We start from the raw sequence: 23,373 nt of genomic DNA on the forward strand, positions 1-23,373 counted from the left end.
ACACACACACACACACACACACACACACACACACACACACACACACAAAACAGAGGAATGCCCTAAAACTCAAATGTGTACATGAAACAAATGTGGAAATTCTTTAGCTTTAACTCACAGCCACTATCATGACACTACATCAAGTGGCAAGATTGTGTTAGCAAACCAGTACATGGCCATTGTAGGAAGGACATGAAGAGGCAGTAGAATTACCTAATTACCTGATGTGACTCTTGGTGATAACAAAATAAAGCCACGTGCTGCAGATAACAGTTACAATTATTAAATAATTCATACACACAGCCAGGGCTAGAGCAGGACCTTCAGTTCCAAAAGCACAGGCCATTCCCATAGGAGCTGAGGGAGATCTGAAGTCATGCATTTAATGACTTACCCAGCAATTGTTTGACACAACTGGATTTGTTAGAGCCAGGTTAGGAAATGAGTGACTAATGCCCCTTCCTTTCTGACAGATCCGTAGTCTATATACTCTAAGATAGATGAGACCCCTGTGAACTAGGCAGCAACTTTATGGTTAGGGCCGGTGACCCTAGTTTAAGGCAGAGTTGTACTGAATTATGCACCACTATCAGAGTAGGACTTAGACGCTATTTGTGGTGGCTGCCACCCCCAGTATGCCTCTTCCTCCCCCTACAAGTACTTTAGGGCCTACTGTCCCTATCCTATCCTGCTGCTCCCTCCTCCCTTCCCCGTTCAACCTTCCCTGTGAAGCTCCCATGGCCCACCGGAGGGAAGCTGCTGCATGCACCTTAGCCCTGGTCAGTAAAGCTCAGCGGAAACTCTCTTCTAAGTAGAGCTAGCTGGAAGTTTTTCATGGGACAATCATTCAAAAAAAATACCCCTTTCGCAAATCAAAATTTTCTGTGGGAGAATTTCAGTTTTGCTCAACATTTTTTGATATTTCCATTGAGAAAATCAAGATGATGGCTGCACTCCTGGATGGCTCCTGTCAGTTTCACTGCCAGAAAGTCCAACTGACACAAGCTTTTCCAGAGGGGTGCCAAAGCTGAGCACCATGACTCTTTCTGCTTACATCCTAGCTCTGGGACCAGAGAGACTCAGAACTCTGCCTCTCTGGCCCTGAAGCCAAGGGGGTGTGCGGAGGCTGAGAACCCTAGCTTCCTGCTTCTCCAGCAGAGAAGAAGAGGGCGAGAAAACAAAGTGGCAGAGTACTGGCTATAGCAGGATGACTACTGAACATCACGTTAAGCATATGCTTACGTGTTTGGCTCGATTACAGCCAGAGTGATCACCACTTCGCAGGATTATACCCTAAATGTCTTTATTGTGCCTTGATGTTTCTGTAGTTAGGATTTTAGCAAATAGCAATCGGCATTATGCAAATCTACATTTTGTTCTGTTGTGATAGGAGCTGTACAAATATTTTAGATACCTTCAACAGAGAAGATCAAAGGTTCCGATAGCCCCATTCTTTTTCTGGAGGACTCTTATTTAAGCTGTTACCTTATAATCAAGACATAGGTGGAAGTTGCTGTTATGCAATAGGCTTACTTTCTGACACTTGACTTGAATAACCTCTACTATAAACAAGGTCTTATCCAACAGCCAATGAAGAGAAGCTCTTTTCAGGATTACATCAGGCCCCAGTTAGCTTGTGAAAGAAACACTGGTTATATTGCCACATTAGTGTCTTGTACTGTAGAGATTATTTCACAGACCTCTGGCAAAAAAAAAAAAAAAAAGTTTAAACTGAAATGATCCAGGAATCTTTTTCTAATATATTAGACCACTTGTATTTTCTACATAGGTGGAAGGTCAGACGTCACTAAATGTTTTTGCAGATACACCACAGGGTGGGGAAAGACATCAAGGTCCAACTATTAGGAAATGCTAAAGTATCATAGAATATCAGGGTTGGAAGGGACCTCAGGAGGTCATCTAGTCCAACCCCCTGCTCAAAGCAGGACCAATCCCCAGACAAATTTTTGCCCCAGATCCCTAAATGGCCCCCTCAAGAATTGAACTCACAACCCTGGGTTTAACAGGCCAATGCTCAAACCACTGAGCTATCCCTCTCTAAACCAACTGAAATTCAGGGCACAAATGTCAAGTAAAATGCATGCATGTGGAAGAGTTAAGCATCAATTTCAAATTAGACACAGCAGATGCTAAGCCATGGAGGATAGCTGAGTCACCAGAGCCAGTACTCTGTTTACCAATAAAGTGGTAAGGGAAGAGAAGTCAAGCTTGCTGACTTCCTTGTTTTGCAGTTTCATCCTTTTAATGCTAAAATGTTATGGGAAGGATTTTCTCCCCTCTGCTACAGTCCTTTTATACTGCTGTGAAAGCATAAGAACTGCTGGAGCCCCAGTCATGGCTAGGGGAGAATTCCCTGCGGCTGCTGCCTTAGAAGGGCTCTCTGCAAGCCCCAGAATAGGGGTATATTGAGTCAGGCCTGGTGTAAGAGGAGGTAAGGCCACAGCACACATCACTGTGGGGATTCCAGCCAGTGCTGGCACCCATAGGCAGCTGGGGATAGACTGCCGTATTTTAGGCATTCATCCAGCACTGTCTGACGAAGTGGGTATTCACCCACGAAAGCTTATGCTCCAATACATCGGTTAGTCTATAAGGTGCCGCAGGACTCTCTGTTGCTGTTTACATTAATTTTGTGGCAGCAAAGGCCGCAAAATCAGAAGAGTGCAATGGTGGTTTCAAATCCATCCTAGATCTTTCCTATGGGCTGCAAGTTTTATGGTGCACTTCTTACCATTAAGGGTTTGATCCTCCTGTCACCAATACTGGGTTAATACCAGTGTAATTCCATTGATTAATGGAGTTGCTTCTGATTAACAACTGTGTAAATCAGGCCCCAATTTCTAAATGAGTTATCTAAATAAAATTGGATTTATTGAATGCTGCTGCTTCTCAGCAATAAGAAAACAACATTATAGCCAGTGAAATGCCTGACAGAAACAAAAAATGACATCAATCATCCCGTAAGAGTGAGGCTTCTCTGGCTCGGGGTTACCCAGGATTGTGAGTCCCCTTGCTACCACCCGCCTTTAGCGTGAGCAAGTCTTGTCTGTGTCTGCTGTGGATCAGTTCCCTGAATCCACTAGACTTTGGCAACACAAGCACCTCCCCCCAGGCCTCCGGCTGTCTCCATAAAGATTAGCTATGGGCACATATCAACTCTCCAACCCTCAGAGCCTCCTCCCGGAGTGCCCAGCCCCTGTTCCACTGAACACTGACAGAACTCAGATTTGCTGCTCCCAAAGGAAGAGTACACACCAGCTTACCAGACCTCAGGATGACTACACCACTTAACACGCAGCACTGACAATAAGTGTACTATCGAAGAACAGAGATTCAAATGATAGAAACTAAGAATATTGGAAACAAATGGTTACATATAAAACAAAATAACTTGCTTGCAAGAGCCTAAACTTAACTCACAAGACCTTCCCCTCTCTCCTAGGATAGCTTCCCCCAAGTCCTTTTCCCAGTATTTTCAACTAAGAAATAGTTTGAACCATCTTTTCATGAGATCAAGTTCGCTGGCAGCTTGTCTTCATAGATTGACAGATGCCAGAGCATCTCTCTGCACCCTGAGATATGAGACCAGACCTTTTGATCTTCATTTGAAAACAGGGGGCCCCTGCTGGTTACCTCTTCTTGTTAATTTCCTTTTGAAGTCTTCCAAAATTCATTAGCATTTGACTCAGTATGCTAATAAATTTCTATTCTAAGACACACAGTGGTCTGCCAGAGAGTGAAACATCTCCCACCTCCTGTCTGGAGAAGCTTGAGTGATGACATGCTTTTAACTGCAGACTTAGAGAACAATTACATATTGTAATATATACATAACACCTCGCATATGTTCCCCACATGCATCTTATAATGGCTATGATGAACAGTGTGACACAGGCTTTCAGTAGAGACCTTACATGACATTCTTTTGGTGAACCCAGGGGATTCCCAAACCCTCAGGTACTCTGTGCCTTCTGACAATTGGTATCAAGAGGTCTTTGGGTCATAATATGGTAAACCGATATTCTTAAATATATTGCCCCATTCTTTTCCATCATGGAAACTTGTGCTAGATGTTGGAATGCAGGAATGCTAAGTAAAAACTGAACTGATGTTGAAATAAGTTGATTTTATCAATAATTGTTTTGCCATTTCTTCCTCAAAACACTGAAATAACTCACTGAAACCCAAGTCCACTGATTGACAAATGAAAATATGGTGCAAGAAAATAAATTTGTCAACAGTCTCTCCCCTTCTTTCAAAATAGACAACTGAAGCTGAGGATCTGAAAATGGTAAGAACAAATGTGACTGTGTAGCAGTAACAGTTCAAATACACAACTGCTGTCAACCTAGCGCCCTTGATTTTGATGAGGGGATAGGATAAGGAACCCAAGTCCGTGGGTTTCCCTGGGAGCATGAGGCAAATTCTATGTGGTTTCAGCTTTTGTTACAAATATCTCACGCAGCTCTAATCAGAACATGTTAAGTTCAATGGCTTGTTTATATTGCCAGTCTCACAGGAAGGCACAGAGCAAGGCTTTGTTTTCCATGCAAGAAGGATCAGTTGGAAATACAAATGCATAATATTTAGGTCCACCAACCTTGACATTGTCCCTTTATATTTACAATGAGCTGATTTGTAAGTACAGTGCTATAACATTTCTGTGTATGCATTTTCCTGTTCCCCTGACTCTTGTATAGATTACATACTAGCAAAAAACTCTAGAACTAGTCAATTTTAATACTTATGGTCCCATGATGTGTACTGCAGGCACTATCTGCTCTTTCCAACAGAATTAAAAGGAAAAAGAAAAGCTGGGTAAAATGCAGCTGATGCTGTGACCCTGCAAGTATTTCCAGAGGAGGTGGTTGTACTTTTAAGATACCAGAGAGGCCATTTTCATGGTGGCCTGTTCTTTATACATTTTAGCTGCTTGCTTTATGATAGCAATTAAAGGAAAACTTCAGACATTATCTGACTCTTTTAGGAATGTTTATGGATTTTTAATAGGACAGTTGAGGATAAAGCACACAATAATCATCCCAGGAACCTGGGACATTATGGAGTCAATTCTATATCCATGCTTGCAGGCTTGGGCCCTAGGTCAGGTCAGTGTTGCTAATACATTTCCTTCTGTGTAAAAGATATGGTAGCTGTAACATTTAATGTACATCTGCCAGATGACTGCATCTCTTTTACAGGAAATTATGCTTGTTCACTGTAATTAGCAAAATATCAGAAGACCCATCAAAGATGAGTCCAACGGGAGCATATTATACATGTTCCCGTAACTATGGCAGAACATACTGTTTTATTAAATGTTAGTCCCATAACAGCTAGTTTCTTATTGAAAATAAACAAAGATCTGTAAGAGTTCCTACTGAGAATTTAACATTGGATTTATTTCAACTTCATTTCTTTCAGATTTGGGTCTGCAGTAACAGTTTAAATTTAAAAACTCTTCCAATATGTATTTTTTAATTATGGTAAGAATAAAGTATAATGAATTATTGACATAGTGAGATCTATATTTTCCCCTCCCTTATGTGTCAAACTCGTGTGGATATCAGTAGGAATTCCAAGTGTGGAACAAGGTTTGACTGTGGCTTTTAATTGACTCAGATGTATTTATATAATATTGTGTCTAATTGTATAAAATGCCTATCTCATAAGAGGCCATCCTTAATAGGTATGTTTTAAAAATTGATAATATAAAGTCCATATTTTAAATAAACTCTAAATTTGATCCATATTGTAGATGTTTCATTGAAAGTGTTACTGGCTTTATTAGAACACAGAGATTGTCTCAGCTGTCATTCTGAACCTTAAAAGCTTGAGCTGAAAACTCAGATGGATTAAGGAATTCTCAAAAGTGTTTAAAAATGGTTGGTGAATCAGGCATGGGAGTCTCATTGCATCAGGAAATATTTGTCAAAATGTTTGTATTTTTCAATTTAACATCGTCTGTGTAGCATTAAAAATGTGGCAACAAAATAAAGCTCTCTCTGGTAGTAACCAGTCTTAGTTTTATCACCATACTTACCCTTCTTTGGAATAAAGCAAAGAGATTCCTGAGAATGGAAGTGTTTAGAATGGATTTTGGCTGAGATTTTCAAATCTACTTAAGGGATTTGGCTGCCCTGTGCCATCTCTGCCTTCATATTTGGCTAAATCAGTGAATGTGGACCTTATTTCTGTTATCCCTGCCTTAGCCATCTCGGATGAGGTATCCACACAACACATTCTGCATTTGATTACCATTGACCACTCTAAAGTGACTGCTGGTACCTAGATATGCCAGCTTGTTTGCTTTGTTTTGTGCAGGAAATATGTTAGACTATTGCTCTAAAGACATCCTATTTACTTCTAAGTGCAATTGAAAAACTTGGTACTGCTCTTGAAAGTAGGGTGACCAGACGTCCCGATAAAATCGGGACTGTCCCGATTTTTAGGTGTTTGTCCCGCGTCCCGACCGATGTTTGGTCGGGACGCAATTTGTCCCGATATTTCGCACTCCTGTTTTTGTTTTGTTTCGTTCCGCTGGTTCAATGCCCCTTTCCTTTTTCTTCAGGCATTGTGGATGTCATGGGCAGAGAGAGAGGGGAAAGAGAGGTTTGGGGTCCTGTAACCCTTTCTTATAGCAATTCTCTTCTTTGAGAATCATTTCCAGCTGAGGTTCAGAGACAGCAAGTCTGTTTCCCAAGATGTAAATTTCTCACTCAGACCCTTCTTCTTGCCGAAGAATGACCTTTTAATCAGGTGATAGTCTATTTGATTATGCTGACACCTGGCTGAGGTACTGGCTAGAATTTAGTTTCTGGGGAACTGGTTTGAAACGGTTTCCCTAGACTTGGAATAGGTCTTAACCTCCCATACAATGTTGCCATACATATTTTACCAGGACAATAATGTTCAACAGGCTGTTTTCAAATGATACCTCACAAGGCATACTTTGTACAAAATGTATCATGGTCTTGTAAAGAAAGGATGAACATAAGGGTATGCACTGCCACACTTTTGCCTAACAGGAGGAGAGCAAAGGGATATTTGTGAATTTGTGGTAGATTACGATATTGAGCATTATACTTGGGTCCCCAGGGAGGGATGCAATGGGGCCATTTTTATACCACAAAAATTGATATTCCAAAAATAAGACATCACACTAACGGGTTTCCTTAGTCCATTTCTGAAATTAAGGGGTTTTCTACTTGCTGTCACTCAGAATGACCTCATTATGTTACTTGTCTTATTGTAGCACATAGATTCCCTCTTGTGCTAAACACTGTACGTATGCCTAGCAAGAGACCGTGCCTGCTCAGACGAGCTTGCAGTCTAAGACAAGGCAGTAGGGTGACCAGATGTCCCGATTTTATAGAGACAGGCCTGATTTTTGGGTCTTTTTCTTATATAGGCTCCTATTATCCTCCACCCCCGTCCTGATTTTTCACACTTGCCATCTGGTCACCCTACAAGGTGGGCAACGTGGGAGAAAGGGATTAATTATTAGTCCCATTGTACAGCTGGGGAGCCGAGGCACAGCAAGTTTACATGATTTGCACAGGGTCTCACAGGAAAAGCTGGGAATCTAATCCAGGAACCTGAGTCCTGTGTCTTAGCCACAAGGCCATCCATTCATCCTCCCAAACATAGCAGTCTTTTTCATCTGTAGTAGCTGTTACTAACTAACAATTAATAGATACCACGATACCCAGGCAGATGGGTCAGATACTGTTTAGGAACCTCTACTTAAATAGAGAAGAAGAATTCTCTGCCAGTAAAGCTGCACACTAAACTATTCACGATGATCACAAAGGGGGAGCACAAATCACCAAAGCAAATTCAGTTATGACATGTCAGACATTGATTGTATTCTCCGAGCAATAAGGTCTAATATGTATCAATTTAAATGCTTATGCTTAAATACTTTTTCAGGAACTCTGTTGGGACTTGGGGGAGGAAAATAGATGCAACTGCCAGGGGGAAGTAATGTGTATAACTTGTATCAAAGCAATGCAACTCAGTCTCATGCCCAGGTGTACAGTTTGGCAGTATTTACATACTCTATACAAAACTATACAGACTGAGGCTTTATGGGGTTCATAATAAAACTTTCCCCTGACACATACTTTACCCTATATTATTTCTTGAACCTGGAATATTGTGACAGTTGCAAACCGTGCTCAACTACATTTAAAAACCAAATGCCACTTGTTGTAATGCTGCTGGCTACTTTGCTTCTGACTAGATTGAAAATTCCAGTAGTGACATTGAGTTTGTTCTTAGAATTTATTTTTTTCTAGAGGTACAATAAATCTTGACCCTCCCCTTTTAACCACATTTCAGCTTAAAATCTTACCTTTACTGGGGAAAGTTTCTAATTAGAAATTGTGCTAGAAAAATACACAGAATGAATATCTTAAGCTTTCATCTGAATTTAAATAACTAGAGATTTGTCTGAGTCAAAACAGATCCAGCTGCCACTCCCAACTTTGAAGTTCAGATTTGGATTTAAATGCTGAGCAAGACCCTCTTCTGATGGCAGTGATCTGAGCAGAGCAAGTAATCCATAATTAAAATATTTAGGACAAGCTAATGGGTTACATTTGCCCATGCTGGGAAGCAAGGCACCCTCTCTCTTCCGTGGATGGGCCACTTGAATTGCACGTCACAGCATGCAGGGAGAGCGGCCTCTGTGGGGCTCTTACTCTCCCTCACAGGAAGACTGACAAGAACATGTAAACGAATGTAGCCTTGACTCTGTTCCCAGCTGACCACTGTGTGTAACTGAACCAAAACAGCAGGAGTGCAATGAGTGATCCAGGGAGCTAGTTGTGCCAGTCGCAGTTCCTTCCCTGGTCTGCTTGTGGAGCAGTGTAGCTATGCACTGACTGTTAATATGGGCTCCGAATTAATTAAGTTGAGCCCTTGATGTATCAGGCCTCTTTATTTCTCCGTTTTTAAAAATTACTTAATGAAGTTTTACATGAATTCCAGTCGTGTCCTGCTGTTACAGCTGTGTTGTTTAATGATTGGTCACAAAAGCGGCATGTTACTGGTTTCTTTTACCCAATCAGATGAGTTAACCCTTACCATCAAGATTCAGAATTCATTTTCCAGGAATAGCTGAACATTAGAATTGAGAATTAACTGTCTGTGAGCTTTGGTGCTGGTTAGCAGAAATTGACTACCAAAAGGCTCCAACATGGGTGAATCAAACTTGTTGAAAAATTCAAACTAACCTTCACCAACATTTTCAGGATTCACCCAGCTCCAATAATAATGATTCTTTGCAGTTGTATGGATCCTTAACTCAAACAAACCTCACACTACCTTTGTGAGGTGGGAGATGGTATACTATCTAATTTCCAAATGGTTATGAAGTAAGGATTAAAAGTTACAACTCTGCTCAGAGCATTTGGCTAGCACAGTCAATGGCAATTGTGGTCACTTTACAGCATTGGGCCATAATCATCCAAAAGTGCTCAAAATTAAGCATCTGCTTAAGTGCTTTGCTCAGTTGGGGCCTAAGTGACTTGTCCATTGTCACACAGTGGCTTGGCTTTAAGCTGTGAATGAAACTCCCAAGTTCTAGTTTCCAGTTCTCCCCTTTATGATGCATTCTCTCTCTCTTGTTAACCTACAATTTTCAATATCCATTGAAAACATGTTTGTGACAGGGTGGTCTGCCCCTTTAAGGGTCAGAGGGCTGGGGCCAGCCAGCCCTATGCATTATCCAGGTGCAGATGAAAGGGGGTAGGTGGTGTTTATACAGCCGGGCTGTCACTAAGGATTAGAGCGCTCAGGAGGGAGCAGGTATGGAAAAATGAAAAGCCTAAGAAAGCCTGTAAAACCACAGAGGCCTAGGAGAGGGGACTAGAAGGCATCCAGGCTACAAAAGATGGGTCTCTCTCTTTCCTGCTCCAGAAGACTAGTCTGACCAGCTTCAAAGACTTGGTTTGGGGACTTCACGTTTGGGAGCTGTGAACCAGGGTCCATGGGTGGGGACCTTACAAACTGTTTGTTGTAATTGCTTGTTCCCTGAGATCTTATTAAAAGGGACATGCTACTTCAGTTTTGGCTTCTCTTTGTCCTGCTCCGGTAAAGTGATCTTATTTACATACAGTTGGGGAAGGTAAGGCAGGGGCACACCCACCTGCCATACAGGGCTGCAAGGGCGGGCGCAAGGATGGCACGTGTCCTTTTACAACACTAAAAGAATTTGGAAAGCACAGTTAAGTAGTGTTGGAGTCTGAAACAGCCTAGATGAAATTCAAACCCCAGTGATTATAGGGGGTAACTGAGTCGTCTTTGACGAACAACCATGTGATCTTCAGCAGAATTGCACAAAGTGTACAGTGGTTATGAATTTGGTTTATAAAAGAGTATATCTTTTAGACTGCAAACAACTTATTTACAAACATGCTGCAGTCACTAGCTCGTAACTTCCCAAAATGTTCTTTCTCCACTGATTTTTTTCCCATGTCCTTTCTTGGCTGGTGAACTACTTTAAAGGTGTGAGAAAAATCTGTGATTGAGTTAGGCAAGGTTGGAAAAACATAAACTCTTCACTGTAAAAATATATTGACACAGATTTTTATCATGTAGTTAACATCCAAAATAGCTCAAGTCCCTGATTATTAGAAGCTCCTTAAATCAAAGCGCTGGTAATCTGTGGTGAGGTACGTAACTGTTCTATTGATTGTGTCTGCATGACAACACTTGCTAAAACTCCAAAGTACTGTCTTAGCGTGCACTGGGCTCAGAATGCACCAGGAAGAATTATCTGGGTTTTTTTGTTTGTTTGTTTTTCTTCTTTGTTGTTCAGAAGTCCTGGTCAGGAGGACTTCTCATCCACTTAAACAGAAGCACTTCCACTTAAAGCAGAACTTAATGAAGGCCAGAGTGCTTGGCAAACCAGCTTATTTTGCTTCACTTATGTTGGAAATGTTTATCTTTTGTCAATGAAAAGTTTTAGAAAACAGATCGAAAGGATATACAATATTCAGCAAGTGTTGTGATCAGCATATATAACTTTAAGGAAATTAGGAAAGTGAGTATCATACCCTTGGATGATGTTGTTGTTGTTGTTAAATACCAGCCATTTGATTCAATCTGGTTCCTTCGCTAGGGTGGGGGAAAAAAAAGTTTTCTCTTCATAAATATTTTTGTGAACCTCAGGCCCAAGTTCTCTGGTAGGGATAATTTAGTAATATCCAGAGAAGAAGTTAAGTCAGTCAGTAGTGAATCAACTCAATCTTTGGTTCACTGTTCCCTCCATATTCAAGTGCCTTCTAAAGTCTCATTTCTTCTGATTCCTCCCAACAAGTGGGTCCTTGTATGACAAAATAGAACACCTCTAAGTTACTCCTTCCCTCACGTGCTCTGTCTTTATGTACTGTCTTACAAAGCACAGCAAGCTCTTTGCAATCTTGTACCCTGCCAGGCGCACTGTCTGTTTTTAACAAATAAACTGTAGTTAAATTAATTTTAACAAGAGTTCCTGGGAACCATTCCCTAAGACCCCTTCAGCACATCACTTCTGTGTTGTGCTTGAGGAAAGAGCATCTGCCTTGGTAACTCATCAGTTGGGCTGTATTGTGCAAAAAACCAAAGTCTAAATGTGTTGATACTGTTTCCCTGACTTTTCAGGAAACTTGAAAAGAAGCAACAGGACAAGTATAATGTTGCTCTAACATGCTGTCATACAGAAAGGCAACCCAGAGAGGGTTTATATGAAAACCCATTAGATCTGCAACAGTAACATGACTGGATGAAAAGGCTGCACTTTGTATGTTGTTGAAAGAAAATTCCCTGTGGTACATTCCATTCCCTGCCGTGCCCATCAAATTGAATTAGCACTTAGAGATATGGCGAAAAATGTTGCCTGAATTAATCATATTGGGATGTTTATAGGCAAACTGCTGTGTATTCAGTCCAGAAACTAAAAATCAATGAGACCTAGCTGACTGTGCACATAAGTTATCAGAGCAGCTCAGCTTCAGACCCATGTTTAGTGTGTGAGGAGAAGTCAGCACTTACCGGATAAATGACAGCTATTTTTAGCTCAGACAAGGTGCTCACATACATACTTCAGCCATGCACACAGTTCAGCTGCTGAGCAGTAAGCGCTATCAAAAACCACTCAGTAATTACTAGTTTGTGTGAAATGTATCTCATGCGTCTTGGCAGAAAGCTTATGCTTACAAATACAAATCCTGCAAACTCCAAGGTTTTGCTACTTCTCAGGGAGAGGGCGGCCGATCAACTGAAGGGGAAAGAAAAGCACAAGTTACATAAAGCAAAAAGATAGCAAAGGTAAATGTTTGAAAATCAAGGGCCAAATTTAAAACTGGTCCAAAATGTTGTCAGGATTTACCAAAGCTGAAAAAAATGCAGTCCATTATCATAGATCTAGCTAAATTTTCTGACACAGACTTTGAAGAAAGGAAACAGATGATCTCACCATGGCATGGGGGAGTGGAAAATAGAATACTTGAAATTCCCTATCACAGAAATTACCATAGGTAGGTTTTTTCTCTAAGCCACCTTTAGATAATACTTGGCTTTAATTAAAATCCCTTGCCCTTAGGGGAGAGGAGCCAGTTCAGTCTCGTCGGTCCAGTAGTCATCAGAATACCAAAGTCTACAAGCTGCTAGAAGAGCCATTGCAGGAGAAGAGGGGTACGCCAGAACATGTGTCAATGCCACACCAAAGCAAGGAGCTGCTGCAGAATTACAAAAACGTCCAACTCCAAATTTAATTGCATAAAACAGGGATGAGTTTCCACAACCCTGAAATTTGTGATGAGAGGTTGTGTTGGAGTCACTGGTCTCCAACAGCCTTGTGGCGTGACAAGCTGGCTGCTGAAGTCAGAGTTGCTGAACCAGCATGTTCAACACACAGACACTTGTATGCTGTCTTGTATGCCATGTTTGTATGCCCGCTGGGAGCTTCCAGACAGGGAGCTATAGCAGAAAAGCATTTTAAGGCACTCAGGGTTACAGGACAAGCAATGACACAACCTCTCACTGGTCTGGGTTGAACTCCAAAACAAGACAGTATGTACGTACTGTCAATGGCCCTTATACAATGTGGGAACCCCAAGCATTCAAAACAGTCAAATAATATTTTGCATGTTGACAAGCTTTATGACCTGGGGCAGCAATACCCTCTTAACAGCAGTGTATGTCTTCATGACAACAGCCCCCAACAGTTGAATTACCAATATGTGACTGGTAGCAACTGAGTGTGGTAGTTGATGATGGCTCTACACTTCTCCACAGGGGAATTTTCATGTTGGTGCTCTGGCACGAGCTCTGTGCAGAATTCCCGAAAAGTGACCTTCTGCATCCTGCTTGTTAGCCTGGGTCTGTCAACACACACCTGCCTGTGTGATTGCCAGTACATATGCAACACCCTGTATTAATGATGGTTAGGGCTATAGTGGTCAGTAGTGCTTCCTGCACTGTACCAAATGATAGTTTGAGAGTTTTTGTTTGAAACTAAGTCGGAAACTGGCACTGACCAGGGAACACCAAACTAGTGACTAGATACCATGGAAGGAATCAAAGGAGTTTGACCCCCAAGACCCATAATTCCAATAGGCTCTGGAAGGTATCCCACAATCCACCATGATAAACAACTCGTAATGCATTGAGACCAGTAGTAGAACAATGCATCCTGGGGGAACGGCCCTGAATGCTGGGTGTGTTGTTTTGAGAACACACAGTACTGTGTGGACAGTGTGATTCACAAGGAGAGTAGCTTTTAAGCTGCTTTAGGCACAGCAAAGTGGAGGCACTCTTTTAGCTTAGTTATTATCTGTATAAATATAGGGGTGAGGAAAGTGTTAAAAAACCTTTCTCATGTAGACCAAGGCCTTAGAGAGACACCGTAGACTTATATGATGAAATGATATACCATGGAAAAAAGAACTCAATAAACAAACATTTAGGTGGGGAAAAGAAAGCTACACAGGTTGGTAAGTGGGAGGGTCCTTGCACTGCCAAGATGAGTACATTACAGAAGTGGGAGAAGATACAACTGTAGGGTCTGATCCCTAATAGGGTATGTGGCACTTCATCAAAGATGTTGAGTGCCTTCAGTGCCCATTGATTTAATTGAGAATTTAAAGGGGTTCACCTGTCCCAGGAAGGTGAGTTTCCTAGGGAGAAATGGGATGTCTTCCTTCTGTGCATGATTAATTCATCCCAAGATGTTTGTTCATTTGAGATATATTTGTGCTGCTGAAAGGTCTGACTGAGTTACGTTGGGTTCAGTTTTTCCACTTTAAATGGGGTTTCAGCCTTTTTGTTTTGTATGAAGGATACAGCGTCTCTTCTTCCCCAAATGTACAGTTCAATCTGTGAATAAAGAGAGAGGGACTATTCTTAGTATTACACCCAATTTCAAGCCAGAGCAGTGTAAAGGGGATTTAGCATAAATGAGAAAAAGGTGCTGACATTTTTAAAGGCTTTGTAGATAAATCTGTTAGTTAATTTGAGTTTTAATTAATTAAAAATAAGATCTTCAGGGGTTTTTTTTTTCAGGCCTCTCTCTCTCTCACTGATATCCCTTCTGATATTTGAAAATTGACTCACTTATAGATTTTAGCATCACCCAAAGGATAGCCTAAATAATAAACTTATTATTCATAGCTATTGTCTCACTGTGATATTCATCAGAAAAGGTCATTAAATAGTCAAACATCAAATTTTTAATTCTGTTTCTAGACATCACGGTTGTGAAGAAAGTCTTGATGAATTAAACACTCCTCTTCTTTTTTCCCCATCTAGCAATGTAATCGTTTTAATTCACCAGTAGAGATGACTCCTTTCACAAACAGGATCCTTGTGAAAGTGCCCAGCCAAATCAGGAGCCAAACCCTGTCACTAAGGTTCTGTTCTTTGTGAAAAGAGCCACTGCTGTGCTGGAGTTGCTTTCTAGAAGTAAGCAACTGGAAAATTCACATATAAACCCAGTGTGTGGGGTTTTAAAAGGGTGTTGTACAAAACATATCTGATACAACCTCAAAAGCAAGGTTGTGGAAAGTTTAAGACATCTAATGGAACACACCCTTTACTCCTCCATCCAGAGACACTGTGGACCACTAGCACAACCATGATACTATATAGACAATGCACCACAATGTTAGTTCCACCCCAATAGGAATGCCAGCTTTCAAGCATCTTCTTGCCCAAACTTGTGTGGTTTTCCATAACTGTGTAGCGGGTATAAGTAGGGTTAAGTCTGGTCTGTTTGGTAGTGGGGGAGTTGGAGTTGGATTAATGGTATCCATGCTAGTATGCAGTTACGGCTATGGTGTATTGTGTAACTACTATGCACTACAAGCTAGTAGTCAGGGAGCTATCATGACTCCACTGAAGTCCAATGGGGGTTTTGCCATTGACTTGGTGGAGCCAAGTCTATACCCCAGGTGAGTGTGTCTGAGTGGAGCAGTGGAAGTTACGGACTGTTAGATGACTTAACTTTTCATTTTGTTGCTTTGAGATTGTCAGGTTGGTAATTATTTTTAAATTGCAACACTGCCTAGAAATCCTGAACCCTATTGTGCTAGGCACTGTACAGGTGCAACAAAGGGCCTATCTAAGTAATATATTTTATGTGTACAGATACTTTAACTGACACACAGTATAATGTTTGTATTCATTATATGCCTCCATTTTTACTATTAATGTTGAGAGTTAAGCATCTGTACCTAAAAACCTGTATGCTGAGGGCATGCTGGGAGTGAAATGACAAAGGTAGTAAGATGCACATGCCACATTTTAAAAGGCGTGAGATCTGTCTTAAAAGGTAGTAAAAATTCTCTTTTTTTTTTATTGAAGAGGAAACTTTTATCATGCATTTGATTTTTGACAGCTCTGCAAAATAGTCAATCCACTGAGCAGCTACAAAAAGTAATGTACCTGAAGATGATTTGATCACTTTTATCCAAACTCCATTTGTAAGAATCAATTCTGGCATTAGAAAAAATATTGGTTACTTTTCATCCTCATGAAAGACTGGCATTTAATATTGGAGAAAGCACCCAGCTTCTGAACACACTTCAGGAATTGCGCTACATTTGCTTAAGCTGTTGTGCCATTATAATATTGCACGTGAACAGAAACAAATTAAGCACATTAATTTCACAGAGACTGGAAATTATAACATGGGTGGTGACTTCTTTAAGGGTTTTTTTCTCTCTTCTATTTGTCATGCCAGAACATCGTCACTAACTAGACCCTGTGCTTAGGGGAATACTTGTATACAGACACAACTCCAAACTGTTAACATGACCAACATCAATGTATCTTTTTAATTTGGGGGCCTGATTCAAAGCCCTTTATAGTCAAGGGAGAGACTTCCATTGGGTTGAATGGACTTTAGATGGCATCCTTAGTCATTAATGTTTCAACACAGAGAAAAGTTATACTAGGATCACATAATGCCATCAGAACCACATTAAGACTAATATTGATGTTATTAATGAACATGTGCAGTGGGCATGGTGTCTATTGTTTTTATTACTAAGTCCACATATTCATCCTAAAACAAATTCCCAGAATAACCATTCCAGCACCCAGCTTTCCAAGATCATTATGCCCAATATCATGAAAGAACACCTTTGGGTTTGTTTTCTTTGGAGACGCTAAAATTCTCTTACATGCTACTTGGGACTGGATAAAGGCTTATAGTTTCAGCAACACATTGGTTTTGGCTCCTTCTGTCTAACATCAGGTCACCTGCACTAGGCTATGTTGGGAGAAAATGAGGTTCCACCAACCTGGGTTTCAATTAATACAAATATATGTTAATTCATTATCTGTATTTCTCTTATTCTATCCACGTCTTAAATCCCTCCCTTTTGCTAATACTAAAAAAGCTGTTTCTTCTCTTCCCTGCCAGTAGAGTACCATCTACCCTATTTAAAATTATGACTCTCAGAATCTTTGGGTCTGATTTTGATCTCTCATACCCAAGGCAGAATATGGAGTGACTGCGTTTTAATTAATGGAGTTATGCCTGTGTAAAATTGGTGAGAGAAGAATCAGGAATTTTAAATTAAATGAAAATCCAACTGTACAGTAAGTAAACCGTTTTTCATAGCATTGGAATATGGCTAGAGGAAGGTTAGGGCAGGAGATTGACTCAAGTCTCCTTGGTTCTATTTGTCTCTGCAATGTGTGACAAAGAACAAATCAATTGAACTATTCTCCATTGCCTAGTATTGACTTCTGTGTATAGTGGGGGTAGTACACTAATCAGAATTCTCCACACTCTCACGCTGGTTTAAATGATTATTACATGACACACAGCAGTGGAGAATCTGGCCTGTGCCTTAGTTTATCTATCTGTAAAATTGGTAACTATATTTCTCCCTTTTAAAATAAGTAATCATATGCTTTGAGTCAATCACTTATTTTACATTAAGGGGAAAATAACAAATGAAAAGTCCGAAGACAAGACAGGGCATTTCCCCCTCTAACAATCTAACACCCATGTCCCTGAAGCTGGCATGGACACTCATGTACATTTAAAAGGCACTACCCAAAAACCACACAATCTCCTTTCAGTTACAAAGGCCATAGTAGTAGAACTTATCTAACAATATGTTGTGAAGCTTAATTGATTATAATGATTATAAGGCGCTTTATAATCCTTTGATAGGCAATATCTTTTATCTGCGAAGTACTATTATACTTAGTCAAAGTGTAAAAATGAAGTCTGGTTTTCTTTTTTCAGTGTAACAAATCAAACGATCTTACTAGCCATTATGGACATGCACAGAAGTATATGGTTCTCATTAGGAATGTAAATGTCAGGTAATGTGCTTAAAATCCTCATTATAGAGAAGAACCCAAGTATCAAAAGGGACATAAATTGCTGGCCAGCTTGGACGTTGCAGAAGAGAATTGCTGCAGAACCCTGTAACAAGGATTAATTGGAATGACAATAAAGAACCACCAGTTTTATGTTGAGATAATGAAAGTATAGAGGCAAAGTTGAATATATAACTACATATGTGCTAAAACTGACTGGAACGAAATAATAGCATAAAGTGCTAACTTTTAAAAAAGATATTAAGATCTTTCAGTAGCATCTAACACATTGTGGGTGCTACTGAAGTCTCTTTATGTAAGAGCTCTATTTTTTGCTGTAATAGAAATTAATACCACTATAAATCCTGAAATTTGGAATAATGTATTACATATGTATGTTTACTTTGAAATTAAGATTTAGTCTTCAAATACTAGATCCCTAATTTCTTCACGTGAAATCAAGTTTTCAAAGTGGCTATTGATTTTGTTGGCTTCAATTTTTGAGTGTCCAACTTCTGAGACACTTTGGGTCTGATTTTTAGATTTGCTAACTTCCTGCAGCTCCAATTGACTTAAATTGGAATTACGAATGCCCAGTGCTTCTTGAAAGGCAGGCCAAGGATATGTCAAGTTGCCCATGCAGAAACCGATGAACCCAAATCCAGTGTGCAATTTTGGAAAAAGCATGAACCTTAGCATCCTAAGATGCTGCATAGAATTGCACTAGTTGCTACATTTCACTTCTAAAATGTGACTGCATTTGAATGATAAGTCATCATCTCTTCATCTATAGTTCGTATTTTATATCAATTTCTTAAGTTTGCAAAGCATTTTGGAGTCCTTTCAGATGATATCTCCTGTCTAAATATAAGATTACATTAAAAAGAGAAGTTGAGGGTATTTATCATTTACAAATTAATAATTGTATCTTGGACTGAATAAACACCAAGGCCAAGGTGCTTATTATCAATAAATTGTAAAACCTAAATCAAAAGTTTATTAGCACCAGCCATGCTTGTTACTAAGTTTACAGAACCACTTTCAAGCTGCTGCTGTTACTCTTATGATGAAGTACTTGCATATTGAAACTTGAAAGAAAAATAAAAAATACAGATAGGGTAACTGATGAAAGGAAAATTTTATTTATTTGCTTGTTTTATAAAATGAATATAAGTTTTTAATCTTCCTCTACCTCCTTCCTATCATTTATCTCTTTTCTGCTTCATTTTCCTCATTACTTGTCCTCCCTCTCTTGTCTCCTAACTGGTCATCAGTAGTACCGGTCAAATTTTCCAGTGGAGTGTTTTTCTGTCAGAAAATGCTGATTGAAAGCAAAACATTTCACAGAAATGAGTCTATTTTGATAAAATTTTACTTTGTGGCGGAGGGAAATCGGAATAGAGCATACGGATAAGCTTCCATTTTGACCTTTTCAGAGCAGCCTATTTCAATTTTCATTTCAGAACAATTTTTCATTTCAATTTTTAATTTTATATTATATGAATTGTAAAATAAAATATAAAATCAAAACAATTTCATTTAACCCCAGTGTATTTTTCCCCTAAACATTTAATTTAATGGGATATTTTTAATTTTTTGTTTCTTGATGTTTTAGAACAGAAACAAATATTAAATTACAGAATTTTCTGCAAAATGGACAATCTAGTTTCCGGTCAGCTCTAGTCAGTAGTGTTCTGTTAGTGAGGAGGGAATTTTTGTGGGGGCATGTGGTGAGTAGGAAGAAGAGCCTTTGATTCCCTATGTGATGGTGTGGAGGTGAGTCTTTCTAACTGTCTCTGTGGTGGGTGTGCAAGAGGAAAGTGTCTGGTGTGGGGAGCCTTTATAACTGTGCAGTATGTGGGGATAACTGAGTATATTACTTTCAACCCTAAATTGGGAGAGATGAGATGGTTTACATTTAAGACGGAAAAGGGAAATACGCACACTTGTGAGTAACTACTGTGTGTGTATAAGGGTGTTGGCTTGCAGGAAGAGAGATAGCAATAGGAAGAGACATAGGAAACAGAAGACAAAGGGTTTTTAAAGGCACTTTCTCTTCCACCAGTTTCAGAGTCCTATTGCTTGCTTTGTGATATTTCCCCTCTCCTTTTGTAAATTTGGGAATTTGTCTATTTCCACTGAGGTGAGTAAAATATTTCATTAGAATCTTTGTTGGCAAATTGTTTAAATTCTACATAGAGAAGCCAATGAAAGTAAAGAAAATAAAAGTAAAGAAATAGTTTTTACATTATGGCATCCTGAATGCTAAGTGACTAGAAGGGGCTAATCAGACTGCAGAGTTTTACACACTCCACCATATGGTTAATCTCAATATTATAACTATGCGAACCTGCCACCCACAACCAGAGTGCAGGGACCTGCATAACAGAGATGCATACACATATGTATTAAATAACTGTACAACATTCCCGCTTGCTGAGCAGCTGAGGCAAATCCAGTTCGGTATAATAGTAGTCTTACTTTAGCTTTAAATCTTCATCCGAGTTCCGCATGCACCATTGTCCATATAAAACCATTGTATTGCTTAGCACAATGCGGCATGATTGTCTAAACAGCCTGGATTGAACTGGTATTAATTAGCCATGTCATGCTATTACTCATTGTCCATAAATTGCTCTTACCATTCAGATCATGTTTGAATTTGCTAGCAGAGCAGCATGTGTAAACCTTATCTGACTGGAATGATTCTCTTTGGTGCTATTTTATATTTTACCTATTCCAAAAGAGATTCCCTCTTCCAGTCATTGATGTTGTGTAGGGACAGATTCTCCTTCAGTATGAAAGCATTTTCAATGTTAAAAAGGAAGAAAATAGACTGGAATCTCTTGTGTGTATTGGGTTGTAAACAGCTTTGTAAGTATCAATCCTTTTTTCTCTGTACCACACCTTTAAATTTTTAAGCAGTCTACCTGTGTGCAGGGAGATGGTCATCATTTTGTGAAGTAGAGCTGATCCAGCATTTCACAGAGGAGAGATTTGCTTTGCTTTCTCATAGAGACGTGACTTTTGTCTGCTCTGTGTTTTTCCTTTAGTCTCAGAGTGAGGGCCTGCCTACATGCAGAGTTGAACTGGTTTAACTTAAGATGCAAAAAGGCTATGTGGACACTTTAGTTCCAATTTGCGTGTGTGTGTGTGTGTGTGAAGCTTACGTCAGTTAGGAATACAAAGATAAATGAAAATGTGTCCATACAGGCGCTTACCCTGGTTTAGCTAAATCTGTGCAAATTTGTTTGTAGATAAGGCCTAAGAATATGACATGGCCTCTCTCTGCACTGGTGAGTGAAGATGGCCAACCTCCCAGAAAAACATACGCTGCACTCCCTTAAGCAGTATGGAAGCCATTGTTCTCCCCATCTCCCTCTGCCTCCTGCAGCTGCCACTTGGATAGTGCTTCTCCTCACTGTCCTGAGTGTGGGCGGTTATTGCTGTAAGGCATAAATCTGCTCCATAAGTGACCATTTAAGGCAATAAACTCTAATGTTGGCCTTTTTAGCATAACACAAAGGAAATTACATGTGTGCCTCCAAAGGGAAAACTCTCCATTGTGTCAATCATTCTGGCTGCCACAGAGCTCTGTTCTTGGCTCTGTATTGTTTTAAAATGGTAAACTGTTATTAAGGGTTGTGTTTGGTAGTAAAGCTTGTACAGAGCTCTTGCTGGAAGAAATACCCAAGGCAGGAAAGAATGAATGTCGGACTTATCAGTAAAAGTCATCTCCCACACCCTGGCATATTGAAGTAAAAACAAGGTCAGCTTGCTAAAACGCAATAGAACCTTTTGAGTACTGGGACGTGGGCGAGCATCCACTCCAGCCCTGAAGGGGTTGGAAAAGCCCTGCAGGGGCTGGGGCTGGGGAAGGGAGCAAAACCCCGGCTGATTGGGGGAAGTGGCTGCAGCTGGGGCCACGCCCCAAACAGACTGACTGGGCCTTATAAGAAGGCCAGGGCAGCCAGAGGCAGCCATTTCTCTCTAGTGGTAGAGAGAGAAGGGCCTGGCTGCCTGGAAGCTGAGAGGGTACCTAAAGTAGAGCAGAGGTTGGGGAAGGCTAGAGGAGCTGGGGAGCTCTGGTATGGAAACCCCTGAGGCTGCAGGCCTTGTTAAAGGCCAGAAAAAGGTACTGTGGAGCCGGGCTGGGGAAAGGCCAAGGGAGCTCCAGCCTAGAAAAAAGCCCCAGGTTGCAGGCCTGGTAAGGCCTATTAAGTATAGGGTTGCAGGGGGCAGCCCACGGGTAGGCAGAGGCAGCAGGTCTGAACCCCTTCGCCTATGATGAGTGGCTGATACTGCAGTCTGCCCCAGTGAATGGGGACTAGATGGAGACTAGGCAGTAGCCAAGACTGAGGTGAAGTGGGGATAGTGGGTGGGGGTTCCCCTGGGAGGGGGGGAGACCCAGAACTGTGGAGGTACTGCCAGGGGGCAGCACCCTGAGAAAGGGGCACTGGGGTCCTGGGAGGGACACGGGGCCAAGGGCAAGGCGGATCACTGGCCTGCAGGGGGCACTCCAGGATGCTGGAAGAGCTAATTCCCATGGATGACCAGCAGGTGGCGCCACAGGGGTGATGCTGCATTGTTACACACCTCCTTTAAATATGGGTCTTGTCAATACCGGGGAAACCCATTATGTTTTAAGTAGGATGAAGTTAAACATGATCACCCCATGGACAAAAATAGTTGTGTGGGATTTTTTTATTTTTATTTTTTATTTTTTTTAACGCGGTCATGGGTAACTGTGACTCGGTGTACTGGCCCAGCACTGGAGAGGAAGGGGTTAAGGCAACACTCTTAGCAGCAGAAGCCCCGCCCCCTCAACACTGCTAGGTATGCTCCAACTGCTGCTGCAGTATAAAAGGGAGCTGCACAGCTCAGCTGGGGCGAGGAGAGAAGATGCACCTCGCTGGTTCCAGACGAGGAGCAGGAGATGCTGTGGCCCAGGCAGGCAGACACCCACAGAGGCCCCAGGGAGATTACAGGTACCCGCGGCATCCCGAGACATACCCTGAAGATACCCAGACTCAGCTACAGGAGTCAAGGTAGGAAGTAGCCCAGGGAGGGACCAGCCAGCGTCCCCGCAGTAGTCGGTGTGTTGCGGGTGGATTCCCTGCCGACTATGTGGCCCACCAAATCCCCCTTCTATTGACTCTGGCCACTAGGCCACACTTCCCTGCAGACTAGGGAGTCCCACTGACTCTGGCCATTGGGCCGTGGAACCTTGAGGTAGGGTGCAACCCTCATGGCTGTGCAGCAGCGCTATCATGCCCTTGCCCCGCCCCAGGGTTATGGGAGTACTGGCCCATGGCAGTAACCTTGTCTCTCCTCCCACCCCCCAGACTAGACAATGAGGTACAGATGGCACGTTCAGTACTTGGAGCAGGGTCTGCAATCAGTTTCGTGACGTGATCTCCTATTCTGGGTTTTTTGAGCAGATTTCATTATTGATTTCAAACAGATTGTATAATATGGCCCTGGATTTTTAGTCCCAGCTCTTTCTGTCCCATTGTTTAAACTTTG

The sequence above is a fragment of the Terrapene carolina genome, unplaced genomic scaffold (assembly GCF_002925995.2).
Source record: "Terrapene carolina triunguis isolate 2854851 unplaced genomic scaffold, T_m_triunguis-2.0 Scaffold558, whole genome shotgun sequence".
Lineage (NCBI taxonomy): Eukaryota > Metazoa > Chordata > Testudines > Emydidae > Terrapene > Terrapene triunguis.